Source organism: Ciona intestinalis, unplaced genomic scaffold, assembly GCF_000224145.3.
Source record: "Ciona intestinalis unplaced genomic scaffold, KH HT000231.1, whole genome shotgun sequence".
NCBI classification, from domain to species: Eukaryota; Metazoa; Chordata; class Ascidiacea; order Phlebobranchia; family Cionidae; genus Ciona; species Ciona intestinalis.
The window spans coordinates 1-10,538 of NW_004190552.1; the positions used below are offsets into that span (position 1 = coordinate 1).

A 10,538-nucleotide genomic window follows, 5' to 3' on the forward strand; every position below is an offset into this window, starting at 1 on the left:
ATACACTACCTTGCACTGTCCCACTTTTTGTAATTATCACTTTTTACCTTTTTTACGTGTTGTGTTTTTTGTATTTTTTCCCACAGAATTTTGTATTTTTATATTATATTTTATATACACAACACTATTGTTATACACTACCTTGCACTGTCCCACTTTTTGTAATTATCACTTTTTACCTTTTATGCCTCGCTGAGTTCCTTGCACGGATGACCAGACAAACTTTTATAAAATTATAACATTGTTTTAATTGTCGCGGGGTATCAGTGGCGCCCCCTTGCTATACACAACACTATTGTTATACACTACCTTGCACTGTCCCACTTTTTGTAATTATCACTTTTTACCTTTTATGCCGCTCGCTGAGCTCCTTGCACGGATGACCAGACAAACTTTTATAAAATTATAACATTGTTTTAAAAATTATAACATTGTTTTAATTGTCGCGTGGTATCAGTGGCGCCCCCTTGCGGCCGTGAAAGCCCTTTTCACCTCAATTCGCCCTTTAGTCCAAATTTTTCCCCATTGCCTGTAAAAGTGCGTTGCCGTCGACTCGAACTCGTCCTTTTTACGGCCTCTCTGTTACTGAACTATGACCAGCTTGGCTGTTGAAGTCGGCTTTAATTCGCCGGCTTCACATTATATTTTTTTGTTGGGTAATCTGTTTTTTTTCATATATAAAACCATTCGGCTTAAAATCACCAATCCCCATCATCCACCCTGGTCCATTGAAACATCTCTTCTTAGTCAATTATTTTTTCAGATTACCCCTCCCAAATTGTCATAGTTTAACACCCCGTTTGCCAAGTTGGTCTTTTCCCCATCCCTTCTGTCTTCCGGTAATAACATTTTATTTTTAATTCGGCCCCATAAATAGTGTAATCTTAAGACGAAGTCCCCATAGGCCCGGCCCCCCCCTTCTTTGTCATGGACCGGGCCAGACCCCCTATTACCACCAACATACCACTATTTTATTTTTTCTTTTTTTTTTATTAGTATTTATTTATATTGCCGCCCAACTGTCGTGTCGTGGCGCAGGGGGGTTCCCTCTGTCGGCCCAGTGGACGACCGTCTAAAAAACAGGCACAGGCAGCAGGCACTTATCACCCGGTACCTCCGGGTACCGGAGGCTGGTTTTCAGCACACTGTACGTGATGGCCAATTTTATTTATTGCATTTTATCCGCGTCGTGGTGTTTGCGTGGATGCATTAATAAAAGATGAATTCCAATACTATAGGCGCCAAATCTGCGGTGGCGGAGTAGTCAGAAATACTATAGGCGCCAAATCTGCGGTGGCGGAGTAGTCAGATCTACCTGAAATTCTAAAAAGTTTGGTGACTATAATGACTACTACCATTCACCATTGTGCATGATACTAAAAGCCTTGGTGGCAGGAGTTTAAATCTTTGTTATTTAATTCCTTGTAATTCTGTTGGTGGCATAAATTTAATTCCTTGTAAAATGTAAGATGAGTTTTCTTACTTTGTTATTTAATTTCTTGTTATTCTGTTGGTGGCATGAATTCAATTCCTTGTAATTCTGTTGGTGGCATAAATAATTCCTTGTACAATTTAAGATGACTTTTCTTAGTACAAGTTGTGTTGTGGAGCTGAGCAAGCAACCAGGTCTACAAAGCTCACAAACATGGTGTGGAAGTGGATTGCACGTTCCCCAAAATGTATTGGTATTAGTAAGCCATCAAGTTAGATATATACAAAAGAGACATAGTTTCAAACATGCAACATTAGTAGTCACAGAAGTTGAAATGCAAAAGTGCTACTAATGCTGTCGGTTTGATATTAAAACTACATATAATAAAAAATACTCTGCAATGAAAAAAGTTCAAGATGAAAATCTTTTAAGCACTGATGAAGGCACACACCGTGATATACTTGTAAGTGTACTTTTAAATGCATCAAAAACAACAAATTATTTTGTGTTATACTTTCAAGATTTGTACAAAACAGAAAACAAAGAGATGAACAAGTGGCAGAAAATGTTCTTTTTGAATCAATGTCAGAATGCAAAAGCATCTCCAAATATAAGACGTTTTCACCCAGATGTTGTACGTTGGGCGATTGAACTGTATGCACGTTCACCTGCAGCCTAAACAGTCAAACTACGTCAGTATAGGTACAAAACTATAAATAAGTGAGCAACCCTATTGTATATATAGAGATTTATTGATTAATATACATATAATTTATATGTATATTAATCAATGCGGTTGTAGCAGGTGGTGCATCCATAAACAAAAAGGTTTTTGAAATAATAAGTGGTGGAACTTATTCAACAATTACAAACCCTTGCCGACCAAGCCATTGTAGCAGGTGGTGCATCCATAAACAGAAAGTTTCCCCCGGTAGCGAACTTGGTTCGACGACTATTGTGAACCATGATATTGATATGGGTACCGCTCATCCCATCCGCGTACCACCGAGAAGGATGGCATGGGGTAAACGGGCCACTGCGGAGGCGGAAATCACCAAGATGTTAGAGCGAGGGGTAATTGAGCCATCTCATAGTCCTTGGAGTTCCCCGGTTGTGCTAGTTAAAAAGCCGGATGGTTCAGCAAGGTTTTGCGTCGATTTCCGAGCGCTCAATTCGGTGACCCGGAAAGACACGTATCCTTTACCGCGCATTGACGACACTATAGATTTTCTCGGGGGTTCGAAATGGTTTAGCACACTGGACTTGGAATGTGGTTATTGGCAGGTAAAGTTTTGAAGAAGGATGTAGTTTTGAAGAAGGATGACACACAAGATGAGGATGCAGCTGCTTCAATAGAAGCTTTGTGCTTTTTGGTAGCTAAATGATCTTTAACATCAGAACGGCCACCGTGGCTGATTGAAAACACGGATAGACAAATATTACAAAGCAATTTACCATGACCTTGGTCTTTTAAATACGAAAATTCTCGCTGTAGATCATCTGTAAACTTACATTTTCTTTTGGGCATAATGCTAAAAAAGTACAAAATAAATAGCACGCTGCAGAACCGGTTGATTTGTGATTGCATCACCACACGTAGACATTCACTGGCAAATAATGCTGTCTGTGACGTAAAACGTGTGTAACGCAACATGCGTGTAACTCTTGTAACAGTTTTTTTATTTGCACATCTTAAATTAAAAATTCCGGGACAAACTCGTTAACCGGCCGGGACGCCGGGACAAGGCCTTAAAATCGGGACTGTCCCGGCAAAACTGGGACGTGTGGCAAGCCTAGCACAAGAGGAGTTCATTGAACTCATTACCAGCGATGCAGCAAAAACTAATTTTTCTTCAATGTCAGTTACCAAATTTTGGATCAAAAGTTTGCAGTCATATCCCGTTCTGTCTGAGATCGCATTGCGCCTGATTCTTCCTTTTCCAACAACATACCTTTGTGAAACAGGCTTTTCAAGCTTGTTGGTTATCAAATCTAAATACAGGAGCAGACTTGATGCAGATGATGATCTGTGTTGTGCTCTTGCAAAGACTGCTCCAAGAATTTCAGATCTGGCTAAAAAGAAGCAAGCACAGCCTAAGTTGATTTGTTGTGTTGTTTAAGTTGATTTGTTGTGTTTAGATTTGTTGTGTTGTTTAAGTTGATTTGTTGTGTTTAAGTTGATTTGTTGTGTTGTTTATTTATTTAGAAGTCAAATTTATTATATAGCCTACTAGTTAGGCTAGCTCCACTAAAAAGAAGCAAGCACAGCCTAAGTTGATTTGTTGTGTTGTTTAAGTTGATTTGTTGTGTTGTTTATTTATTTAGAAGTCAAATTTATTATATAGCCTACTAGTTAGCTCCAAAAGTGCAGTGAAGGAGAACCCAACTAATTTTATCCTTGGGGTCACCGCAACTTGGCAAATGTTTTATAAAAGGGTCACGGCACAAAAGGTTGGGAACCGCTGCTTCAGATGAACACAAAAAATAAACAGAACGATAGAATAAACGAAATAAGTTATCGGATCACACTGAAAACATATAAAGGGAACGCGAACACAAAATAGAAAAAAACACAGTCCTACTTAGTAATGAGGTATTGAATTTAAGTAGCTACTTTTGAATACTATCTTCCGATTCGAATTCATTTAATACAGCACACATTTTATAAAAAGCTTTTCGTGCCTTCACATCTCCCAATGCCTCCAATCTTTGGCCAATAACCGTGCCAAAATTTTCACATAAACTTGGAGGTTGAATAACATTTCTCATCAGTAAGCTGTTATCGGATAATGATTGCATCATAACTTCCTGAAAAAGAAAACTGTATGAGTGTGGAATTAGTTGCATTTAGCATACCTGCAATGAAGTATCAGTTCTTCTTTTCTTTTTGGGTGAAAATCTCTTTCTCCAATACCGTCGTTTTGGACTAAGTATTGGTTCCACTTCCGAAGTACATAATCCAACTGTCTTGTTACTGGTAGACTGACAACTATGACTACATTTAGGTTTACCGACTCACTTACAGAAGTTAAGTTCAGTTCATAGCTGTCAGAATCCAGCCTTTTGTACTAAATCAAACAACACAATCATATTATTTTATTAATTATAACCACTGTAAGATGCTGTTTCTCACCTCCATCTTCGCAACCAATGTCTTTTGGATCAAAAGTTGCAACTATAAAGTTGCTTTCAGTTCTGAAATGTAATAGAATAAACATATAAAGAATGTTATTAAACCGCTTACGCTTCATGTCGCAGGCTATCATCAAGCTAACTCAATAGGCTAAACCATCTCCAGTTCTGCAGCTTCAAAACCGCATCCGAACCAGCACCACTTTTGATTGCGTCTTTAACCCTTTTTTCTTTTTGAAATAGGTATCACGAATATTTATTTCTCCATTTGTTTCTTATATCCATCCCTACAATATTAAACTAATTTTATTAACATTTCCATATGTACAATAATCGGGGCATAGATTCTACTTACTTGTATGGTTTTCAAACTGCTCGGAAATACTTTTCCATGAATTTTCTAGTATGTATTTGATTTGTTCTTGTGATCTGGATGTTTGGCATCCGACAGGTGTGGTTTTTCTCGAACCAACTCAATTATTTTTTCAACGTCCATTACAATTCTAATCTTTCCTTTTTTAAAAGCTAGTATGCAAAAAAACACTTTACTACACAAGTTTAATTTCCATGTTTACCAAGACCATGCTGATGTATAAATTCTGCATGTATATAGTTTGCCTAATTGCCAGTTGCATTTGAATTTCTGTGAGAAGAATGTACGGCTTGCCACAACATTAACAGGATAATAAACTGCCTGTGCTATTCTTGGCCATCTGCCAGCCAGGCCAGCCAAAGAAAAATTTATAATTATAAAGGCTATATAAATTTTGATGGCAAATAAAGGTACACTGGGTATATCTTCCTGGACTGGATGATGACAAAATTACAAATGAAATTATGGGAGGAAGGAAGAAATGTTTGTTTAAGCGGTTGGAAACAAACTTTTGTGGACACACAATATGTTGTTCCTGGGAATGGACTGCAGCCATCTTGACCTCTATTGGTTACATGTGGTAAACAGAAAATTGGTGTTTTATCATCTGCATCTTAGTTCATATCCACTACACATAACCAGCCATAAACATGATTTCTCACTATATCTTGCATTCAAGCATTTTGTTATACATGTAACCTGTTTTGGTTTTAAAACTGACATTACCTTTGCATATACAAACCACAAAAGGGATAGCATTTATTTTTAAGTTGACTCATCTTTTTATTGTATAAATGTAAATGTGTTTTTTTTAATAACAATTTAAGTTGACTCATCTTTTTATTGTATAAATGTAAATGTGTTTTTTTTAATAACAATGTAACCAAAAACAAACTTAAATAAAAATTTCTAAATTTATGTGACTTGTTGCAACTCAACAGTTTAAGAAGGGAAAGTTATCTTTAACTTTGCTTAGCCTTTTGCTTCGATTGTGTCAATCTGTCCTGCTATTCTACCTAATACATCATTTCCCAAGTTTTTTTGATAAAGCAGGACAGAGGCCCCTCCTTGAGATCAATATTAGGGTTATATGACAAAAAAAACAAATGGCAAAAAGGGATTTCGGAAAGCAAGCAGTCTACTTGTGACATTACCTTTGCATATACAAACCACAAAAGGGATAGCATTTATTTTTAAGTTGACTCATCTTTTTATTGTATAAATGTAAATGTGTTTTTTTTAATAACAATGTAACCAAAAACAAACTTAAATGACAATTTCTAAATTTATGTGACTTGGTGCAACTCAACAGTTTAAGAAGGGAAAGTTATCTTTAACTTTGCTTAGCCTTTTTTGCTTCGATTGTGTCAATCTGTCCTGCTATTCTACCTAATACATCATTTCTCAAGTTTTTTTGATAAAGCAGGACAGAGGCCCCTCCTTGAGATCAATATTAGGGTTATATGACAAAAAAAACAAATGGCAAAAAGGGATTTCGGAAAGCAAGCAGTCTACTTAAATTTAAAAATAAACTGGGAAGTGTTAGAGGTCTTGTAGTTCAGAGAATATCTTTAACTTTGCTTAGCCTTTTGCTTCGATTGTGTCAATCTGTCCTGCTATTCTACCTAATACATCATTTCTCAAGTTTTTTTGATAAAGCAGGACAGAGGCCCCTCCTTAAGATCAATATTAGGGTTATATGACAAAAAAAACAAATGGCAAAAAGGGATTTCGGAAAGCAAGCAGTCTACTTAAATTTAAAAATAAACTGGGAAGTGTTAGGTCTTGTAGTTCAGAGAATATCTTTAACTTTGCTTAGCCTTTTGCTTCGATTGTGTCAATCTGTCCTGCTATTCTACCTAATACATCATTTCTCAAGTTTTTTTGATAAAGCAGGACAGAGGCCCCTCCTTAAGATCAATATTAGGGTTATATGACAAAAAAAACAAATGGCAAAAAGGGATTTCGGAAAGCAAGCAGTCTACTTAAATTTAAAAATAAACTGGGAAGTGTTAGGTCTTGTAGTTCAGAGAATATTTACAGTAAGGAAAGTTTTGCTAAAACGCTTGTCTGACTTAAACAAACATAGTTCGGAAAGCAAGCAGTCTACTTAAATTTAAAAATAAACTGGCAAGTGTTAGGTCTTGTAGTTCAGAGAATATTTACAGTAAGGAAAGTTTTGCTAAAACGCTTGTCTGACTTAAGATTTCACACTGGTGCCCAATCATACACATAATACACGCAAGCTAAATAAAAAACAAACAAAACATTTATAGTGTACTTGTACTAACTGCTAGAGAACTTAGAGCAAACACTATCTAATGCGATATTCGTCAAATAACTGTCTACAAATCGTACAAGCGCTGCAAAACCACCCGCCTCCAGTTTCGAGAAAGGCGCCGACGGTGTCCAGGCCTGTTATAGAGGGCGCCATAAGTCTTAGATTCTTTACCTATTTTCAACTTAGGTCTGGAAGAGCTGATCACATGAGTTACGGCTTTGATTAAATGTTTGAGGTGTTTAAATGTTTGAGGTGTTTGTTGTAAATTTTTTCTTCATATTTGATTTTGAGGGGGCTTTTTCTTAGATTCTTTACCTATTTTCAACTTAGGTCTGGAAGAGCTGATCACATGAGTTACGGCTTTGATAAAATGTTTGAGGTGTTTGTTGTAAATTTTTTCTTCATATTTGATTTTGAGGGGGCTTTCTTTCACACTCTCTCATTCTAACAGATTATGGCTTTCTGTGTAAATGAGCAATGGATTAGCTCAAACACGAATCTTTTTTGTTTTTGATGCAGAAAAATATAAACTGTGTATGGATTTAACTTGATCCTGTATAGATTATGCAATATAAACACATACCAATATGGCTAGTGTGATTTACAGGATAAGTATTTATAAGAAAGAAGCAAGCAATTAAATATGTTGCATGATATGATACTTTAGTTATCATCCCAATGTCCAGCCTTAACTCAATTGTTGATGCCAAAATAATAATCGATATTTTGTGATTGTACAAAATACCACTTTCACTTGAATATTTATAATATATATGTGTGTAACCGACAAGTAGTACATTAAGCCAAAGCCTCAATTTAAAACAACACGCTAAAACATTCATTCCCGTGCATGCATCGGATGTCTCGTCTGCGATTATTGCAAAATATTTCGACTTTCAAATGCCTCCTAGAAGAATATTTTTTTAGTTTCCGAGAAAGGCATCAGGAGCGGGAAGATGCATCACCCACCTTGTTGGACGAAGACTAGACTTAAACTAGTTTAAGGGCATGCGTTTGCTCGGCATACAACACGAAAAACTGTGCTTATGTTAATTGTTAACTATGATTTAATAATAAATGGGCAAAATAAATGTCTGATGCCCTTTATTGTTGATGTACTGTTTACTTTTTGCAGAACAATATATCATGCAACAATGGTTTAGGTACGTTTGTACGTATATAGTAAACACTCACCAATTAATTGCTTCCATTTGGTGGCAATACCCTTTGCCATAAAACACAAAACGTGTGAGGCCACCAACTGCGAGGATGAAAATTCACTGCTGACATATCCCACAAACTTTTTTTCAGTGATGGGTCATACTCAACAGCTTTAGCAATTTGGACCTCATCAACCAACAGAATACAGCAAGAGCGCTCGTGGGGTTGAAGTCCAAGAATTGTATCTGTAAAACCAAAATTAGCACCAACACAGCTTTTAAAACTATTAACCACCAACCCATTAATTCCAGTTGCATAGCGTATTTTAAGAGCTGTTAAGACTGTTTCATCCGACCCCTGATTGCCTTTGGAGGCGTGCCTATGCTTCAGTGTTTCCAACTGGTCTTTATTAAAGCAATTTTGCAGATTTGTTTGCATGTTATTAATTTGTCTTTTGAGTTGTTGCACCTAAACATGGAAATATATTTTAATACCACCACTTGTAAACCTGAAACGTAAATAAACAACCTCTACTTGAAATTTTAAACAGCGAACTTCTGATTGCAGTTGTCATATGTAAGGTTGTCCAAAGTTTTTTTCGTCTCTCTTTTTTTTCAGGTAGTAGAGCACAATACTTAGTCGCATAAGTGTGGTCATGAAATGTACCGACTGTTTACCGTTAATATTTAAAAAGTATTCTTCGCTTGCCCGCTTTAAAATTCTCCGATTCCCAGTAAACTTTTTGGGACAATTTGGAACCTCAAACAGTGTTGGAATGGCATTTGGTTTGAGCTTTTTCCACCCGTCTCTCCGATTTTGCTCAAACTGATTTTCTTCGAAATGAGTCTAAACAAAATCAGAAGGATTGTACTTTCTCCAACGTATCAGCTGCCAAATACAAGGATGATTTGACAAGGCATGCGTTTATCAATGGTCTCGCCTCGCCATTCATTCGTCACCGTCTATTAGAAATAGACGATCTAGACTTGTGCAAAGCGTCAGAGGTTGCAGAATGCCTGGACAAGGCTCAGCAACAATCGATGCTGATGTGGAAAGTATCTTCGCACGTTTCTTCCGCTCCTGCCTCCGGTTATGAGAACTGCTCCCCTATTGCGGCACCGACCCACCGATATAGCAAAGACGATCAGAAGTTTATAACGTGCGAGATACAAAGACTGTTGGACTGTAATATTATCGAACCAGCTCGCTCCCCGTGGATGGCCCCAGTTCTCGTTGTATCAAGAGGTCCAAAAAAGAGGTTAGTCGTTGACTATTCAGTAACGGTGAACCGCTACACCCAGTTGGACGCGTACCCCTTTCCGAATATTGAAGACATCATTAGTAAAGTGGCTCGTGACAAATATTATAGTTCTCTGGATCTTAGATCCGCTTATCACCAGGTACCTCTACTCGAAAAGGAACGCCACTATACGGCGTTTGAAGCCAATGGTAAGCTTTATCAATACAATCGCCCGCCTTCCTTTCGGGATTACTAATGGTGTAGCCGCTTTTTAACGTGCCATTGATGAGTTTATTTACGATAATAAGCTCCGAATGGTCTACGGCTATCTGGATGATATTACCGTTACGGTTGCGACGTTGGAGGAGCATGATTGCAATCTTCGGAAAGTGCTGCCGCCCGCCGACACGATCTTACTCTGAATAAGGAAAAGTGTAATATTCGTTGTATCGATTTCGTTAATTACTTATAAGTTTTTATTTTTCTGTGAACTAATCTGTTAATAGTTTTGAAATGTGTAAATTTCTGTATATTTCTATTATAATTTTTTATTTTTCTGTTCAATTTTTAAGTGAAGTGAATCTGCTTTAGTTAATAGTTTTGAAATGTGTAAAGTTCTGTTTATTTCTATTATAATTTTTTATTTTTCTGTTTAATTTTTAAGTGAAGTGAATCTGCTTTAATTTTTAAGTGAAGTGAATCTGCTTTTTCTACCACATCAAGTATAATGCAAGATACCACCTATATTCGTCAGATGGTATAAAAATATTTGGATTTGAGTGGCATGTTCCTGTTTGCTTGTCAGTTGACGGTAGTTTATATTTGTGGTACTATAAACCAGTTAAGCAATTTCTTGTTAAGCAATTTCTTCTTTCTATTTAATTAAATATGATTGTAGTAGAATTGAAATTTTAACTAT

General features: G+C 36.7%; 3 long non-coding RNA genes across 4 annotated transcripts; 1 reads left to right on the forward strand and 2 right to left on the reverse strand.

The window, feature by feature from the left end:
* Positions 1 to 1,765: 1,765 nt before the first annotated feature.
* Positions 1,766 to 3,542, reverse strand: LOC108950538. The gene is made up of 2 exons (XR_001975256.2): positions 2,306 to 3,542; positions 1,766 to 2,107 (listed from the first exon to the last, which is right to left on the reverse strand). It is a non-coding gene; the product is annotated as an uncharacterized LOC108950538 (long non-coding RNA).
* Positions 3,543 to 3,770: 228 nt separating this feature from the next.
* LOC113475335 lies at positions 3,771 to 5,601 on the reverse strand. 2 transcript variants are annotated; one of them, XR_003397089.1, is made up of 4 exons: positions 4,677 to 5,600; positions 4,566 to 4,627; positions 4,289 to 4,500; positions 3,771 to 4,240 (listed from the first exon to the last, which is right to left on the reverse strand). It is a non-coding gene; the product is annotated as an uncharacterized LOC113475335 (long non-coding RNA). The 2 variants fall into 2 exon arrangements; XR_003397088.1 differs by having other exon boundaries at positions 4,289 to 4,627; positions 4,677 to 5,601.
* A 2,261-nt stretch (positions 5,602 to 7,862) lies between these two features.
* On the forward strand, positions 7,863 to 8,930 carry LOC113475337. Its single transcript, XR_003397091.1, has 2 exons — positions 7,863 to 8,381; positions 8,530 to 8,930. It is a non-coding gene; the product is annotated as an uncharacterized LOC113475337 (long non-coding RNA).
* The last annotated feature ends 1,608 nt before the right edge of the window (positions 8,931 to 10,538 follow it).